Source organism: Xyrauchen texanus, chromosome 6, assembly GCF_025860055.1.
Source record: "Xyrauchen texanus isolate HMW12.3.18 chromosome 6, RBS_HiC_50CHRs, whole genome shotgun sequence".
NCBI classification, from domain to species: Eukaryota; Metazoa; Chordata; class Actinopteri; order Cypriniformes; family Catostomidae; genus Xyrauchen; species Xyrauchen texanus.
The window spans coordinates 6,431,272-6,451,257 of record NC_068281.1 but is presented as its reverse complement, the minus strand read 5'-3'; the positions used below and the strand labels follow the sequence as shown (position 1 = coordinate 6,451,257).

General features: G+C 36.5%; 1 protein-coding gene across 2 annotated transcripts in view; it reads right to left on the bottom strand.

Moving 5' to 3' along the window:
- Positions 1 to 4,848, bottom strand: part of LOC127645036 (supervillin-like) — a 65,304-nt gene extending 60,456 nt beyond the window's left edge. For both annotated transcript variants that reach the window (XM_052128545.1, XM_052128546.1), the window contains exon 1: positions 4,261 to 4,848. The gene's annotated coding sequence lies outside the window, so the exon portion shown is untranslated. The remainder of the gene's footprint in view (positions 1 to 4,260) is intronic.
- Positions 4,849 to 19,986: the final 15,138 nt, after the last annotated feature.

Genomic DNA, 19,986 nt, shown 5'->3' with positions numbered 1-19,986 from the left:
TCCCTTTCATTTCAATATCCTTTGAAATTTCCATTATTAACTTTTGGTAATTATGTTCTTATACTACGGTGTCTTTCTGAAGATTGGTTGCGTTCAGCTGACAGACATTTTTCTTCAGTGACTTGGATCTGACTTAATGTAATTTGACTTTGGGTGCTTGGAATCTTTTTAGCGGAGATAGAATCTTTGTTTATTGTGGTTTGTCATTATTCACCCAGGTCAAGTCTGTCTGGTGTCCAGCAGTGTTTGTGATTGGTTTTACCACAGAAGAATAAGATGATGTTCTTATATTAAATGGCAGGAGACTCCTCAACCACTCTGCATGTTTCAACGTAGCTCACTCTCTCCATACATTTTACTCTCTGGATTTCCTTCCCTTTGATCCAAACTGGACTTGAGTCCAAGTGATCAGCTGCGCATTTGCTCCATTTTGCTGGTCTTGTACAGCCTGTTTCATGTCATTCCTCTCCACAATTCTTTTACATCCTGCAGAGCCATGGCCAAATTTTTGACAATTAAAACATCTCAGGGAGTTTGGAATGAAGATGTTGACAGGTACACTCAGATATCCTATTTGGATCCTTTCTGGTGGTTGTGGTTTGTTGAATGCCATTATGCAAGTTTCTGTTTTAATCATCAAGTCTTCTTTATCATAATTCTTTTAACATTTGTTACACCTTGTTGAGTCAATGTCAGCCTAATCCATATCTTGTAGCTCTCTGGTACAGATAACTCCTTTACTGCTGTTTAGAGACGGATGATATAAGGCTTTTATTGGAACATTGGCCAGCGTATTAGCATGCATTAGATTATCTGCGTGAATGTTTTTGGAACATTCCACTAGTATTTGTCCAGACTGTAGTTTTTCCACATATTTAACTGTCCCTGCTATACCCAAGATAACTTTTTATATTGCAAAAGGGGACAGCTTAGTCAAAGGCATGTCAGGTAGATTGGTAGATGTCATGTCAGATTCTAAAAGAATGAATCTCTACCAATTTTCATTTCTTTGGGAGAACCTGCAACAAGTATCAGTCATAATCCACATTCTGTTCCAACTTTAGTCATTTAGGGTTTTTTTGGTTAGCCATGTTTGTGTCATTTCATTACTCCCGTTCTCCATCCACCTCAGAGTCCAACAAGGGGATGCACAGGACAGTGAATATCCTCCAGATATGCACCAAGGATATGGGGGTAATATACTCGAGCCGAAATTTGATCATCAAAAACAATTATAATCTTTACTTTACCATGACATTCTGTATCGCTAGATAACTGAGGTTTATTTTACGCTAGCAGTCCTCTAACAAAAGGTAATAACGGTCTTTAGAAATAACGTGAAACAAAAGATTCATCTCCAAAGATAACTGATATGAGGGACAATAATATTAAAAATTTGTTTTTAGCCGAAGAAATTATATTATAGTAGTAATAAATTTAGAAATGCAAATTATATTTAGGGTTGCTTTTGAAATGTATTCCACTATAGATTACAGAATACATGCTGTAAAATGTCATTAGTAACATATTCTGTTAGATTACACAAGGTCAGTAACGTAGTCTAAATACTTTGGATTACTTTAGCAATGAAAGATTTTTTCACTTGTTTTGACAATTAAAATACACACGTTAAATGTTAAATGACCTAAATATCTTATGCAGTGTGGTTTCTAAAACAAGATAAATCAAACTCAAGGATTTTTAGATGCGTTTACAGGAAAACAATACAAAAATTTTTTTTTCTTCTAGTAATACCTTTTGATATTACGGCAAAAATCATGATCCAAAAAATATATATGATCTTGCCTGGTAACGTGCATGTAAAATAAATGCTATTTTAGCATTTTAGCTTGGCGTAAAGCTGACAGTTTAAACAAGGTTTATTTCTATTTCTTCTGCTCCAAACTTACATCTCTGTTTGCTCGTATAAATGAAATATATAGCGTTTCATCACTGTTAAAACGCTCTTTGGATCGCATAATTTATATGCAGAAATGTTAATGGGACCAAATATTAAATTAAACTAATAACAATAAAATGCGAATCTCTTCAGTAATCAATATACTTTTTGAATGAAACTTCTAAATTACCAATTATTTAAATTGTAACTGTAGTGAAATACAGTTACTTATATTTTGCATTTTAAATACATAATCCCGTTACATGTATTCAGTTACTTCCCAACCATGATGATATTCCAAAGCTGGCAGGGGAGCCGAGACAAGCATGCTGATCCACGTCAATAGATGGCAGTACAGCATCTAACACCACTGTCGTATCGGTACTTAAAGTACACAAAGAAGAGCAACGCTAACGCTAGCTAGAGAACTACTGAATGCCCCTTTAAATGGATAATGCCCTGTTTTGCAATGCCATGAAAGCACATTGCCCAAGCATGGTAGGTCATCTTTAGGGCAGAGTAAGGTTTCAGCCAAGGAGTTTATGAGTTCTAGCCTGTCTCATTTTTAGGATGGAGGTCTGCTGAACCAATCTTCATCCATTGGGGACAGTAGCATGTGATATGAATCACAGATCAAGAATTGAAGGAGCAGAGTCATTTAAGAGAGAGGAAATCTGTGCACTGCCACATATACATATATTCGAGTGTATAATAGACATCAATTTTGAATTGAATGTCTGACCTCAAACAACAACATATTTAAAATATGTTTGTCAAAAACATACACACAAATGGGAACTAACATGCTGTAACTTGTGGATTTCACTTTGTGTTCCTACAGACAAAAAAAGAACAAAACAATACGCTGGTCTTAGCAGGTAGACCAGCTGGTCTCTTAGCCTGACCAGCTAAAAACTGCCAGCAGGAAAGACCAGCAAACACTCTCAAGTTCACTTGAGCTGTATATTTCAGCAGAGACACAAAAGTAAAATTCAAATGACTACTGCTTGTAAGTGATCATTTGAGCAATATCTGAGCAACCACAGGAGCAGATGATTTTTCTTGATGTGGTTGCATGCTCCTTCAGACACTGCAAACATAAACAACACAAGGGGCTGCCAAGCTTAGACATACTGCCAAATGTTGGCACAGATCTCAGACACACTCCGGTTACAAGCCTGCCATTAACAGCAGATTCTAGATGAGATCAGAGGACTAGAAGTCACAGCAAGTCCTAACATTCATTTTAAGAGCAAAATAACACAGCAAAGATCTCAATGTATCAAGACAAGGTGTCAGTGTCAAGTAAAATTACTATTCAACTTCAACCTTTGGTTATGATGAATGAATGCATTCACTAAAGGAAATGAGAGAGGTGCTTGCCCGTGCAGAACTCAATGCCACGGTGCATTGCCGGGATGTTGCTATGGTGGTCTGGGTGGTTGCTAGGTTGTACTGGAGGATTGCTAGGTAGTTGCTTAAGTGCCAAAGCCAAAAAGCCTACCTTCAAAACATTCAGGCCCCAAGAAATGTCACATTTAATACATGTTTAATTGCCTGCCAGGCCAAAACGCTTAGAGGTTATAGCACATTTATCCAAAAAAATAAATAAAATCATTGTCACATGACAGTATCATTCATGTTCACAGCACAATGATGAAAGCACAAATGTTTAATACTTAGACTTATGAGTTTGTTCAAATCCCTAGGTATGATCATCAATAATAGTTAGGGCAGTAACACTAGACAACCCATAATATGACAAAAAGTAGTTGATTAGGGTTTATCAATGCTCTATTCTTAAGCTTTTAAACTTGGTACCCCCAATCTTGAATTTTTGGTTGCATCCTTAATAATAGTTGCTTGCATGCCTAATTAGCAACAAGAGATTACTTTACATAAATTAGCTTTACCTTTACCAGAAGTTCATGGATACTGCAATAACAATCCCTGATGGTTCCTCTGCCACTAGCTCCAGTGCAAAATTTAACATGACACCACATTTGTACCAAATAACACCAACCATACCAAACGGTTACCGAAAAGATGGTTACTTTGTAAGAGACTATGCCGCAATATTAGCAACATTACATTTAACAGTCATAAAGAACACTGTCAAACTGTCTCTGAGCAGAGTTGTAAGAGGATGCACTGTACACAGCCAGAGAGCAAACACTGTCACACACTATCCAACCTGTTTATTGTCCAGCAGGGAGCAGATCAGGGTGGGTTAGAGTCACAGGGGGGATTACGCTATCATGGGGCTAAACAAAGCCGGCTCAGCCTAAGAGCTTATGCTGCTGCCACACACAGACATGGGCAGAGAAACAGAAAAGGGGGAAGACGGAAATGGTACTTACTGTAACTTTGTATTGCCTCAGAGAGGGTTTAGATTAACTTTCCCAGGTTCCTTTACAGTGTAGATTCAAAGCCCAAATATTTCAAGAGCAACTCAACTTTACTAAATAGCAGTACTAAAATAGTATTTTGTGCAAAAAAGTCCAAGTCAAAGTCCAGGTGAAGAGATAACAGATGTCCATCATAATCCACCCTATAAATGAAGGGATGCTGATCCATATGAATTGAAGACTTAGACGAATAAATATGCCTATGATATAAACAAATAATGTTGTTGATGATGATTGGCAGAATGAGGGGAAAAGGGGGAGGGAAAGGAGGGGAAAAGGGGCAGAGGAGGGGGAAAGAATAATTTGGAAGGGAGGAAAGCCCAAAAAAAATAAAAATACACGATACAGAAGCCAATTACACAAACGCGATGCAGGTGAAGAAATTAGAAAATTCCAAGGATGTCCAATTCTGAAAAATATTCCAAGGAGCCCTACAAGTTCTGTGGAAAGTTTCTGCAAGTCAGTGAAAATCCACAGGCAGCAATATTCTGAATTTCCTGTTCAGTTGACAACTCCAGAGTGACAGGTCAGTCTACTGCGAGTCATACCAGCGCACATGCTCAGCTCGCACACACAGAGGTAACATCACCCAGTGGACTCCATGTATGGCCTGAGAACTGAGCGCTAGAGGAGAATCTGCCATAAATAGCCTGAGAGAGAGAGAGAGAGAGAGAGAGGGTAATGAGACAGAGAGGGAGAGAGAGAGGGAGGGTGGGTGGTAATGAGACAGAGAGAGAGAGGGTGGGGGGTAATGAGACCCTGAGATTGAATCAGCTGTTTGTAAGTGCCCTCATTCACTTCCATTGTAAGTGCCTCACTGGAACCCAGATATTTTCTCCCCCTCTTTTTCTCCCCAACTTGGAATGCCCAATTCACAATGCGCTCTTTAAGTCCTCGTGGTGGTGTAGACTCGCCTCAATCCGGGTGGCGGAGGACGAATCTCAGTTGGGATTGTGTAATCACTCTCAGGTTCAGTTCCTTCAGTCAATCGTACTTTTCTATAAGAGCATCTGAATTGTGGAACATCCTACCATCTGAAATAAGAAACTGTACCTTCACTCGAGGTCTCAATGCCAGGCTTTTGAACAGTCAGACATGTGAAAATGTGTAATCTATATAGTAGATTGCTCATTTTAATGTCATCATTAACACAGTTTTATCTGCTGCAAACTTTCCCCATGTACTTTGGCCATTTCCAGGAGGGCTGGTCTTCCTTGGCTTGGATATTTATGGAATAACTTAATATTTTGTAAACAATCTGCTATGTTCATTTGTGTCCTAGAACTCTGTGTTGTTATAACTATTATTGCTGCACCACATGCCAATTTGTAACAAAAATGCTTGTGATTTGTTGTGTTCATATTTCTTGCATGACTACGTGCAGAAATGGTGTTATTGTTGCTGTATTATGATGGTTTTTTCTGCTTTTTTGCACGGCTTCGGTTTCGGTCTTTGCAAATCTTTTTCGTTGCGGTCTTTTAAGGTGTTTTGTCTCCGTTTTATCACTTTAACGGTTCTCATAATATCTTGCCAAAGGACTGCAGTTGAAAAATAGCCAGACAGCTAATACTATAGCACATTTACAGAAATGTTGATTAATGTTTGTTGCCCTTATAAATAAAGTAATACCACTTAGTGCAGACCATTTATAGACTGATGATTCAATGAGAAAAACCTTTAGACTTACATAGAAGGGTGACCTGAACCATATCTATGGACAAGAATATTATTTTGGTAGGCTCTTTTGACACGGGCAAATAAGCAATCACCCTCAAACACCACTAATAACCTAGCAACCATTTAGCAGCATCCATGCAACTACACAAAATACCTTTGCAACCAAATAGCAACATTCTGGCAACCTTCAACCAACCCTGGGATCATGGCAGCAACTTTGCACCACTCACACATTAAAAACAATGATCTAACAGGTAAACATTGCTAAAAACATGCTAAAAATGTCCACAGTACATCGATAGAAAGCAATAGAATATAGCGGAAAATACCATTAAAACAGCTCCCCATATATGACAGTCAAAAAAAGCACTGCAAAATAATATCATTATTTGCTTGGTTGAAATTGCACCAATTGGCCATAAGGCTGCTGCAACCCCGCTGTTAGATGATAAAACAGTAATGCTTTACATGCAGAAATGTTCACCCAAAAATTTAAATTCTCTCATTTACACATCCTCATGCCATTCCAGATCTGTATGACTTTCTTCTGCAGAACACAAACAAAATTAATTGGGGAATATTTCAGATTTTAAGGTCCATACTATGCAAGTGAATGGTGAACAAGATTTGTGGCTCCATAAATCACATAAAGGTAGCACAAAAGTAATCCATAAGACTCCAGTGATTTAATCCATGTCTTTTGAAGAGATCCAATCAGTTTTGGGTGAGAGACCAAAATATTACTTTTCACTGTACTTCTTGTCATTGCAGTCTCTAGGCACAATCATGATTTCAAGCTCGATTATACTTCCTGTTGCTTATCGCGTGCACTGAGTGCTAAATGGCACTAGGAAGTGTAATCAAGCTTGAAATCATGATTGACGAAGAGACTGCTGATGTCAAGATTTATAGTAAAACGTAGTAGTATTTTGGAATTTTCTTACCTAAAAGTGACTGGATTGCTTCAAAAGGACATTGATTAAACCACTGGAGTCCTGTGGAATACTTATATGATGCCAATGTGCTTTTTTTGGAGCTTCAACTTTTTGGGCACCATTCACTTCCATTGAATGGACATACAGAGCTTAAATAGTCTTCTAAAAATATTTGTGTTCTGCAGAAGAAAGTAATTTACATCTGGAATTGCATGAGGGTAAGTCAATGATGAGAGAATTTTCATTTTTGGGTGAACTATTCCATTTGACATCACAGAAACCCATTGACATTATTGGATTTGTAGCTAAATTTGATTTGGATATAGCTGCAGGTTGAGCTCCAAAAAGGGGCGAGAGATCCAAACCATCAGCAAAGATATACAGAGCCCCTAACCTAATCCCATCCCCATCCTAACTGCCTGTGGAAGTGTCACCCTCTTTTGGAGTTTCCATCTCCACTTGGAGATCTCTGGGTTGCAGCTATACCTACTTTGATTTATGAGCCTTTCAAAGAATGAGGACAACTTGATTTTAAATAAATGTCCTCCAAATCGTTTTTTGACACATGCCACTATTTGCAAGGACATTTTAAATAAAAATTGGCCTTCACAAGGACACCCTGTACTCTCGCAAGGTGTCAATTTTTCTAATGCGCTTATGTTACATGATTACTTTATATATTAAAGGCCTTTCACAAGTAGTGCTGTAAGTGCTGCTTTGTTTGAACTGGAATGCCATGCATACTTAAATATCACTTGTGTCTAAAACCTTAAGGAACTTAAAGCAAATAAACAAAGATTTGTGTGCTATGGTACAAACGGTTGCTGTTTAAATGGCCTGTGTTAACAAACACACTGCGTTTATAGAATTGAACACCAAACGTCATACCAACTATTTGCCACACACAAAAGGTACATGACGTTGTCTTTCACAGGTCAGTTTACCTAATATGTACCTTTCTTATTGAAGACACCAAGTAACAAACTGATGAAGTGTGCTGTATCAACATGATGCCATAAAATAATTTGCATATGGAAAAGGTATACTCCTAAATCCAGTAGGGGAGAATGTAACGGTAGCCAGCTGGTACATGCCATGCAGTGCGTATAAACCTCACTACCCTGGCCTCAAGAGGTGCACTATCGACAGACACTAGAGGCTGTAGCCTTTAGCCTCCTCGTTAGCGCGCCCGCCTCACATGATATTAACCGTAACCTAACCCTATAGCTGGCGACGCTGGTTCGAATCCCATTCAGAGAGAGTAGAGCACACACAAACTGTGGACACAGTAGAAAAATAAACTGTTGCAAATTGGAAAAAAAACTTTGAAATATATCACCAAAAAGTATATTTTACAACAGCAAAAATAGACATTTCACACGAAAGTTTAAAAGTTTATTTTTTCCATCTCTGTTTTTATTTTTTTATACAATTGGCAAACTTGAAAATCACCAATTTGTTAGCTAGCACCTTGCATAGTCATTTACGGCTTAACTAGCTAGAAGAGGTGACCAGCCAGGTTTAAATCCCAGTTGCACTGATGGGGCATGTTGTAACACTGCATTACAATGTGCCCCATTTTTGTGTGTGTGTGTGTGTGTGTGTGTGTGTGTGTGTGTGTGTGTGTTCAATCCATGTATTTTTTCAGCCAATGCTGTGGCTTTGTGGTGTATTTATTGTCAAGTGTCAAAATTATTGCTAAAATACACAGTGTATGACAAAGTTAATAAATGGTATTTGACATTATATTTGAGTTAATCATAAAGATATTTTAATTAGAACAGATACAGTTGTTACAAGGGGATTTTGAGCTGTATGGTCATGCTACAACGTGCCCTACCTTCTTTCTTTATACAAAAAAGTACATGCTGAATTCATGAAACAAGACCACATATTTGTACCAGACAGGAGTAAAAACAAAAAAAGAAGAAATACTTTGGTTTTCTTGTGTAAATGTACTTTGGGTTCAAAGTGTTAGTTCGTGCCACACTCTCACCTACAGTTAAGCCCTGTTCACACCGTCAGCGATTTTGTCGCTTCAAGCGAAAGGGACCAGTGAACTCAGCATTGGACAAATAGTTTTATCTAGTCTTGAAAAAAGAAAATTCAGATGATTTTTTTTTCCATCTACAGAACAGGATAATTTATAAATTAAGGCTAATTACATAAATTAAGGCTAATTTAAGTTTATGTCAAGAAAAGACAATTATATAGGTCTAACAATATTTTTCATTTGGTCTTTTTTTTTTTTTTTAATCTAATACTTTATTCGTTTGGTAATGTATTTAATACAGGGAATTTTTTCAAAAGTAAGCTAAACAATTTTATAGAATTGGGCTAGTGTTTAAAAAAGCACACTGATCTTTTTCTGATTTGTTCTCCTTGCACTTATCGATGACAGGTGCATGATACGAGATATCTGTGTTGGCACTCCTGGAAGTGTCATGTTGCTTCACCTGCAATAAATTGGCTTTCAAGGATGTATACTTTGTCATCATGATTAACACAGGCTAACGATTGGAGTAAATTCTGTCATGTGACATTATTTTTGCGTTAATGCCCATTTCCATGACAAAAAGAGTTTCCAATCCAGTTTTTCGCAACTTCTGAAGTTTCAACAGTTTATACGCTAAAGTTATATATAGAGATATATATATATCTATATATAGAGAGAGAGTTAAAAACATTATAATAACATAAAATAATAATTTGCATTTCCATCAGCTATATTGGTACACTTTTTGTCGCAAAAATAAATAAATAAATAAATAGAAAAACCTTGGAAACTATTGCACCTGTGTCCATGAAAACTCAAAAGCAACCCTCACAGGGCATAATCAAACCGACATATTAATTAAGGTGGTTTGACTGATCATATTCACTCCTGAAGTTTATAAACGTCTCACAGATATCTTCAGACCCGGAGTTTGGTCTTCCATTATTTTTCACTTTAAACTTTTGACACGATGAATCCCCTTTACAGTTGCCTATATTTATGAAATTTAGAATTAGCCTACATTCGATGCCAACGCAAACAGCCAGCAGATAAAATATAAATAATAAAACGAAAAAGCGAGATAATAAAATCAATGTTTCAATTGACAGTCAAAGTAGCGATACATGAATGGTAGAAACAGCAGCGTGTTCTTACCTTTACGTGCGCATTGAATGGTTGATGAATGAACCTGAAGCAAACTCTGTTAGAAAACTGCTAGCTTGTGTGTTTGGATTGATTTCCTTCTTTTATAATGACCATACAGAAGATGTTTCATCCATGCTGCCCAGACCAAATGAAGTTCAAGCCTGCTTCAGCGGGATGCAAAGGTTTGGTGGCAATGATTAACACGTCGATCGAGATTTCCGGTAACGAGCCAATGACAGAACAACACCATTAAAATGCCCGCGATTGGCATTTTATCTATTTTTCGACATAGGCTACATGATTACATTAGTTCTTGCTTTGTGTAAATGATGTGTAAATATGTTATTTAAACATATTTACGTTGTGTTTAAATAACTTGGTTATAAAAATGGTATGATAGTTAGATTAACTATAGGCTACCTAGGTTTAATCCTGAGGCAAATTATTTCTGAACATGTAAAGTGAATGAATTCCCCCTCTCTGTAAGAATTGTATATACCACAGTAACTTTCAGAGTGGCTAACTTTTCCCAAAAGTCTCCAGTAACAAAGATGTTCTAAATAAAATTCAAGTGGAGCAATTCCTGTTAATCTGTTTATCTCACTTTCGACAATTTTCCGACGTACTTCCACAACTTCACTCCACCTGTATTCACATTTTATTGAGTAGCCAGTGGTGTACAGATGAGGTGGGCATGCTGTGAATTTATTGAGGGGGGAAAACCCGGCTCAAAAAGTCATATATTTACACCTATAAAAGGTGTATGAAAATGATATTTTCCATTACATAAATAAATAACAATTAACAATTTATGGTCTGTTATAATCATAGTCTCATTTGAACTCACAAAATGTTTGTCAGAGTAAGTTTCTTGCTGGCATGGTTTACAGTTCACTACTATAACTTACTATTCAAATTAATAGGTTTGATTAACTGTTCTTTTAATTAACAGTGAAATGGGTAACACTTTATACCCCAGGGGGCTAACTTTACCTTGTTATCTCAAAACAAAAACTAAAAACTTTACTGTGTCCACAGATCCCCCATTAACAAATAGTCATAACATCTTATATCCAACTTATAAGTTGTATATCCAACATAATAGAATGTCACAGGTCGCTATTTTCCAAAGACAAAAAATTAGATAATTTAACCTCAAAACTTTTTGGATGGAATAAATCTAACAAATGTTGATATTCTGATAAAATATCAAGATTAAGAAGAGCATAGACATTCAGTAAAGGTACTGTGATGAGATTTAGTGCCATCTATGGTCAAGAGAAAAAGTTAAGGTGGGGTCATCTTACCCTAGTATTACACTTTGAACAATTACAAATAAACAAATAAGGCTGGGCATAGAAATGCATCTGTTCTCCGACTACAAACTCAGACATGTTTAGTAAGTTATTTTCTCTGGTGTGTGTGCAGTTGTGTTGTGTTTTGTTGTTAGTATTGCTGTGGCGGTACTAGTTTTAGCTTGAATGCCCATACTCACGAGAGATAGCCTACTGCTCTTGTGCAGTCTCATGATCGCAACGGGTGTCGATTGTTCAACAGTTTCACTAAATAATTAATTATATATTGTTCTGTTTCTTACCAAACCTTATCGTGTGCTTTCAGAAAAATCACGAGTCTCATGGAATAATTTATTAAACTTCTTATTTATACTTTTGCATTCTTTTGAAGCTTGAAGAGGTGCATACCATAAAACGCCATTGTATGACATCACTGAACACAAAATCGTATACACTTTTCCCTTTGTGTTAAGTAAACAAAAGAAAGTCAAATGGGGTTATAACAACACGGGGTGAGTAAACAATGACTGAATTTTCATTTTTGGGTGAACTATCCCTTTAAGACAAGTTTATAGGTGTGCACAATACATAGCCCCCAATTAATGAATGTGTAGCCTAAAAATTTGAAGACTTACAGTAAAAACAACATTAATTGCGGATGGAAATGTAGTGTTTCGATGAACAGTGTAAGATATTTAGGTAAAATATCTTACATTTGACTTGGTAAAAAGTAAGCCCATCATTTTACAAAATATAGGAGAAATAACATCTGCCATTTGTGGTCTATTTTTAAAGTGTCGTTGTACATTTGAAGACATGCAAATTCAACATGTGTTGCTTTGAAAGACTGACTATAGCACGAGCCAATAGCATTCGAGAGTAGGATGAAGGAGGATATCATTGGTTTGACCCACTGAACGAATACAACCTCCACTGAACTAGTCGGTCATGTCACTCACGAACAAATTAAATTAATCAGTCATCTCATTCATGAATGATCTGCTGACCTGCTGAAGGAGATGAGGAACTGCATGTGGTTCCTTCAGTTCGTCAATATCTTTCAACTGGAACGCCCAATGGCTAACGGATATTGAAAAAGAAGTCCTGCCTCACATGTAAAAGAGCCAATCAGCTTTTAGATAGAGAGATAGCCTGTCAATCAACTCGAGAATGCACTGCCCACTGTTTAGAAGAACTGAAGAGGGACTTAAAAACGTTGGTTAATATTACTAAGTAAGTCTCTATTTTAAAAAGCTATCTGTTAAACGAATAGTTTACCCAAAAATAACAATTCTCGCACCATTTATTCACCCTCATACTATCCCAGATGTGTATTATTTTCTTTCTTCTGCAGAACACAAATGAAGATTGTTTTTGAAGAATATCTCAACTCTGTAGGTCCATACAATGCAAGTTAATGGTGACCAAAATTTTTAAGCTCCAAAAAGCATATAAGGGCAGAAAAGCTCTCCAATCAACTCCAGTAGTTAAATCAATGTCTTCTGAAGTGACACATTTAATTTTGGGTGAGAAAAGACAAAAATTTCTCTGACCAAAACTTTTTCACTGTACATATCGCTATTGCAGCCTATAGGCACGTTCATGATTTCAAGCTCGATTACACTTCGTAGAGGCTTGACGCATGTAAGTTTTTTAGCTAGTGAACAACTACTGCAGGTAAAAACATTTTCCATCCTCTTTTACTTTGTAATGTTTTTGAATATCTTTGAACTTGTTTGGCATGTGTAACCAGACCTGCTCGCCCTGCTCCAATCGGGTCTCGAACCAGCATCTCCGGAATGGGAGGCAGGTGCGCTAACAAGGAGGCTAAAGGCTACAGCCTCTAGCGTCAGTCGCTAGTGCACCTCTTGAGGTCAGGAGAGTGAGGTTTACACACTGAACAGCTATCTATCAGCTGGCTCCCATTACACTCACCCCCCTAAACCTCACTCCCATCCGGGTCACGGCACCATTGTAACCGGCCCTGATCGCCCCGCTCCAATCGGGACTTGAACCAGCGTCTCCGGCATGGGAGGAGTCAAGAAAGAGGCTAAAGGCTGCACAGCTATCTTCCAGCTGGCTCCCATTACACATGTTTATTTCAATTTAGATTTTCTTGTGTCAAACCTTAGGAGTTGTAGGTGGAAGGTACCACGACACAGAGTTTAAATGGCTGATTGTCTATTTAAATAGCCTTTAAACACTGTTCCATTAGTTAGAGAACAGAGTCTGGAGAAAGTGAGAGAGTATGCGTTTGTGTATCTGTTTGTGATTTTAACACTTTTCTCTAGCCAGACTGCCACACTATGCTGCCAGTTGGATCTTAATGTTGGCAAAACTCATTATCAATGGATCATAAAGTTGGCAAGATTTCATCTATGCATCAGGCCAGTAGAGCATTTTATGAATGAAACCTAAAATCTTCCCAGCATGCTCTACATTTGGAGGACATTCATTCATTTCATTCTCACATTATTTTCACACACACATGCACGCACTCTATATTTATGGGCTATTTGTATGGATTGCACTTCAGCATTTAGAGAAAAGACAAATACGCATCTTTTTAAAATTAATAATTTCATATTGAAATGATGATTTACAGAATATATTTTAGTTTAAACAGAAATATAATAGATTACATGCATTAGTAAATAATGTTATAGCCTATATCTTAAAATATATACATTTATAAATACATATATTAATTGATAATAAATATGTTAATAATATTTTGCTTTTGGCCTATGAACTTCAGCAATAAGGGTTAAGCAACTTCAAATATATCATGCAGATATATAAGCACAGCGTTAAATTGTATAAAATGTTTATTAAATTCAAATTGTTTTTTTTCATCCTTATGTCACATATTTACATTTCAAATGCCTAAAACATTTACAAATATGGAACCAAAAAATTATGTATGCAAATGCCAACCATGATTTCCAGAAATGTTAGATGATTAAAAAAATAAGCATTAAAAATGTTACTGATGACACTCTTGGCATGACAATGCAACAAACAGCTTACGTTTCAAAATACAGACAGCGTTATCATTACGACTCCCGTTACAAATGAAAATAAAAAGAGAACAATTCTGTTCACATTTAACTGAATGCTACAATGGCAAAAATGCTACATAGGTCATGAAAACAGCTTGAAATCATAACAGTAATGGCCTTTTCAGTGAAAGAGGGATCAGATCCTATCAGCGTGCTACACATCGTCCTTTCAATCCAAACTTTGCTTATCATATTTGCACAGAAAGAAAGAAATATTTGGCTTTGTGGTCTAAAGTCTGTTTATTTATTGAGTTATTTTTCATTTCTTTATAGAAAAAAGTTGGTACGAGCTCGTGATGTTAACAGTACATGATTCTGAATGGAAGACGTACAAATGCTCAAATAAAATAAGGCCACATTTAGCTTTGAACGTAATCAAGATGACAAAGTCTCTTCTAATGTTGCAATTTCGTTGTTGGATGCACTTTGTTGTAAGGAACCGTAAGTTTCTAGGCAGCTGTAAATGGATCCACTTTATGTCAGATTGGTTATTGATATAAAGTCAATGATACATTACAGCAGTAAAAAGCATCAAATATCGACTGTGGGCTTTTTTCACTTTAATGCAGCCTTTACTACAAACTTAAAAAGCATAATCCTGTAATTCAAGTCCAATGTGCAGACTGATTGCCCCTAAAAGTTCAAGGTCCAAGAGCCAAAATGAAACATACTGCAGGTCTCTGCAAACATTCTAATTTTTTCGATTAAATTTGCCCAACCTTTCACACCCCTACCCCCCCCCCCTCCCCCCGCCTCTTTAAGCACTAGAAAATTATATAATTTTCTTATCATTTTATACAGCAACATAAGAATACTGCCAACTTGATCCAAGAGCGAAGAAATTAATTATTATGGTTAAATACAAAATATCTTTTAAAATATTTAAAATATACTTTTATTTTATACATATGCAGACTGGTTAACAATTTCAATGATAACAAAAATAAGTATTCAGTGAAATGCCTTTTTTGTCATCACATGGATGGAACTATGACAGGGAAAAAGCAGGCATACACACACGCACACACATGCGCATCCAAACTCATACACACATTTCCACTTTAAACGCTTTTTCTATGAGTGACATTTGGATAGATGACACTTTAACACGAGTACATCCTGGTTCCCAGATATTCTACAGCCAATGAGCTTTTCTGTTGGACATACATTATGATGTCATAAAGTTTCACATCTCTCCATTCCATATTGTAATTGTTATATTTATTTTCCTAAAAATAGCACAATTGTTCCATACATATCACACTTTACCATAGGTTATCTTTCCTCTAAACTAATCCAAGTCATTACACATCTAGAGCTGTCCTCTACTTCGCATCCATCTACGTTTAATCATTAAAATGATCTGTACACGTTTAGCTTTTTCATTGAAACACTTGTGAGCATTTATTGCTTCCCGAAGTTACCTGGGGTTTAGGGTATACTGTAGACACAAAACATTACAGTAGCTAACATGTGTCATTGTGTTCTCATATGGACCCTGTTTTCATTAGACTACTTCGCCTGAAAAAAGTCCCCTAATTCAAAATCACACGTGGGTGAAACCTGGGTCACACAACATTAAGGTATTTGATATATCAGACAAACATTGAAAACATGATGCACATTTTGACACTTGAGATATAAACATTTTGGTGATGTTTCAAAGTAACTCCTTAGGCTTATCATTACTGGTGTTTCAAAAAGGCCACTCGATAGCTAAAAATTCTCTTTGAATCCAATCACGATAAAAATATGTTAACAAGGTGCATTTAAAGTTGATACATCAAATACTGAAACGCTCACCCCACCCAGGTCTCTGTTTGACCTGCAATACATTTGATTTGAGTTGATACTGTACAAAGCTCTCTACACTCAGGGACATATACATTTACAGTGTGCTGAACAGTTCTGGAAATAGGGCACTATGGGCTCAAAGCAAGAGTGATCCGATTTCTTTGATCGATTCAGTGGAAAATGAAAACAGTTCAGAGCCATTGAGCGTCTCCTCCAACCAACTCCTGATTTGGACGAGAACATCTCAGGTGACACATAAACATGAAATGAAACGAAAAAAAAAAGAACAAAATAATAAATTCAAATAATTGAACAGTAAGTTTAAGTCTGCCACACTGGATTTGGTAAAGTAAAAAACAAATATATATATATACCAAAAGTAAAAAAGCGTTTACAAAACATTCATGTCTGCTCAGTCAGAATCATATTAGACAGAGGGGTGACAACACCCCATAAAAGCACTCCACAAGCGGACCACGTGTTTTAATAAACAAGAGAGTTCCATGATACTGACAGAGGAAAGGGTTGGGGAGGGGAATAAAGACTGACACGGGAGAAGTTAAGACAAAAGTGAGTCAGCATGCCCCCTTGGATTGGTTTCTTGGTTGACTGATGAATGAGGTTACATTTGATGAATATTAGAGGGGTGGATCAGATGGGTTTGGATACTGTTTGTGCATAGGAAAGGTTGTTAAAATGTGTTCTAACCAATGCCTGGTTAGGACACTTGGTTAGCTTAAAGACCCCATGAAATGGCTTGATGAGCGTAATTAGCTTCTTTTTTTTTTTAAGTATTACCTACTGAAACAAGAAGATGTGGTAGATTCTGCCAAATGCATAAATGGTAGACATATTGGAAATATGTTAAAATAGCCAGTAGCCTTTAGTTTACGTCAGAAAGTTCGTTTTGTCAACTTTAAAAGCTTATTCACACTGCCCCAACAAATACGGTCATTGTGTTAACCCTGTTTGTAATTGAAGGACAGTATGAAAATTAAAGTTATGTAATCCATAAGACTCCAGTGGTTAAATACATGTCTTCAGAAGTGATATCATAGGTGTGTGAGAAACAGATCAATATATATATATATATATATATATATATATATATATATATATATATATATATATATATATATTTGGCAATTTGCATTCTTTGAGCATGTCATCCTCTCCTGGGAAGGTAGGAGAACCTATAGTACAAAAGCACTTTTGGAATATCGGTCTGTTTCTCACCTGCACCTCTCTTCTGAAGATATGGATTAAACCACTGGGGTCATGGAGTGGATTACTTTTATGCTACATTTATGTTCATTTGGGAGCTTCTAGCCACCATTCACTTGCATTGAATGGACCCACAGAGCTAAGAAATTCTTCTAAAATCTTTGTTTATGTTCTGAAGAAGAAAGTCATACACATCTAGGATGGGTGAGGGGATAGCTCACCCAAAAAACCTATCAATTTAAGTTCAATCACACTGGAAGTGAATGGGGCCAGTTTTTGGAGGGTTTAAAGGTAGAAATGTGAAGCTTATAATTTTATTAAAGCATTTCTGTTTAATGACATTTTTCTGTTAAACTTTGGAATTATTTGATCTGTAAAGTTGTTAAAAACAGTTGTTTTTACAGTAAATGTAGGGTTTTAGAGTTTACGTCATCAACAAAATTGTAAAATTGGACATAACTACACAGAAAAGGTTAGTAAGCATTATATCACACTCAAATCATGTAAACACACATATTGTTTGTCTTGTGGCTGTACTTTCGAAACGAACAGACTCGCTTTTTCTTTTTAAAGAAAATAGGGACATGTCGAAATGTTTTTTTTTAATCAACATTATGCCACAAATGCTGACAATTTATCTTTACTTGTACTGAACCCAAAATATTAAATGTTTGATATATTGGTGTTTGTTGCCATTATGTTATTTTTAAATATCATTATTTTGCAGTACGAACCAGACATTAGAAGTTTAATAAAGAGGGGCTCAAAGCTAACAGACATTAACTAAAACAATTATTTTGATTTCATGGGGTCTTTAATGTCATTACAACAGCATTGAGGTTTAGTTAGCAAGAGCACTACTTTACAAACAGATGTTAGTGCAGAACCGATCAATGAGGTGGCTATGTTGTTATGGTGAAGTTTGTATTTCAAAATCAATTGATAAGGATTTATTATGGTTACAGTTTAAAGGACAGAGTTAATCACTCATGATCACTGTAATTAAGAAGTGTAGCACAGGATGTTGAATACAGAGAGAGAGGAGTTTGTTAATTCCATTTGATAAATTAGGACAATAGCCATATTGCTAGGTATTCCCTTACATTAGTGTGCTGAGATAACACTGTCTAGACGATGGAAACATTAGTGCAATGTATGTGAGGTCAGTGTAATGGTTAATGAAGGGTTAATGAAAAGACTGAGGACCTCAAAAAAATTGATTGAGGAAAGAAGGAACGTGTAAAGATGCGAGGAAGCGGTTGTGCAGATGATTGGTTGTGTGCAAGGACAGTATCAGAGATTGTAGCTGGTTTTCAACTCCATCGCTTGTTCTGTCATTGTCATACTTTTCAAACAGTCAATAGTTTTTACAAAAGACAGTGACAAGTTGTTTTTTTAATGTGTCTTGGTCACACAACAACAGGTTGTTTCATTGTTGTTGAGTAACGTACAAGAGAATGTTCGATAAACCAACTTTTAATGGAAATTGGTGAGGAAAGGGGTGATAAATGACGGGGTACCAAAACAGGGCATCATGAGAACTGTAACATATGAAGGGGGATGGGGCATTGTTGGGAACTTGCCTCCTTCTGGCAGTGGAACAGCAACACTTAGAAAGCCAGCAGAGCTGGAACTGAGTGGGCATGGAGTGGAGTTACTACACAATGCTCTTGTCGGAGTAGAAGGCCATTTCAGATGTCTCAGTCTGGCGAGATGTTTAAACAAATCGTTCACCCAAAATGTTTTTGTTCTGCTCAGTATTTTTATGTCAATCCAAACATATATGACTTTATTTTTTCCCTGTGGCACACAAAAGGAAAAATCCTCAGATTGCTTTTTGCCATATATTGAAAGTGAATGGTGACTCGAGGCTGTCGAGCTCCAAAAAGGACATAAAATATGATCACTTGGAGACAGCCAAGAGTCATCACTCACTTTCATTATAAAGTATAACAAAAACCCATAACAAAATAATAATAATAAAAATTAAAAAAAAAATTATATTCCACAGAATTGTGTTTGGAGCAATATTAGGGCGAGTAAACAATTACAGAATTAAAAATTTTGGGTGAACTATTCCTTTAAATATGTTCTGAATACATGTGAGTGTCTGCATACATGGCGATGACTTTGTATGTTTGTGTGTCAACTTATGTGTTTGTGGTTTTATGAATGTATGTTTATGCACAGACGTGTGAGAATAATAAGGACCAGTGTTTTGAAAGTTTTAGCATGTCAGCGAATTAATGTAAAACTTTAGATGGGTGTGTATAATATATATATATATATATATATATATATATATATACACACACACATGATCAGCCACAGGTCAGTGCCACCTACCTATCGTGCCGCCAAAACAGCACCAACCCGCATCTCAGAATAGCATTCTGAGCCACTATACATACAGAGCCGTTATCTGATTTACCGTAGACTTTGTCAGTTCTAACCAGTCTGGCAATTCTCTGTTGACCTCTCTTATCGACAAGACATTTACATCCACAGAGCTGCCGCACACTGACTGTTTTGTTTTTAGCACCATTCGG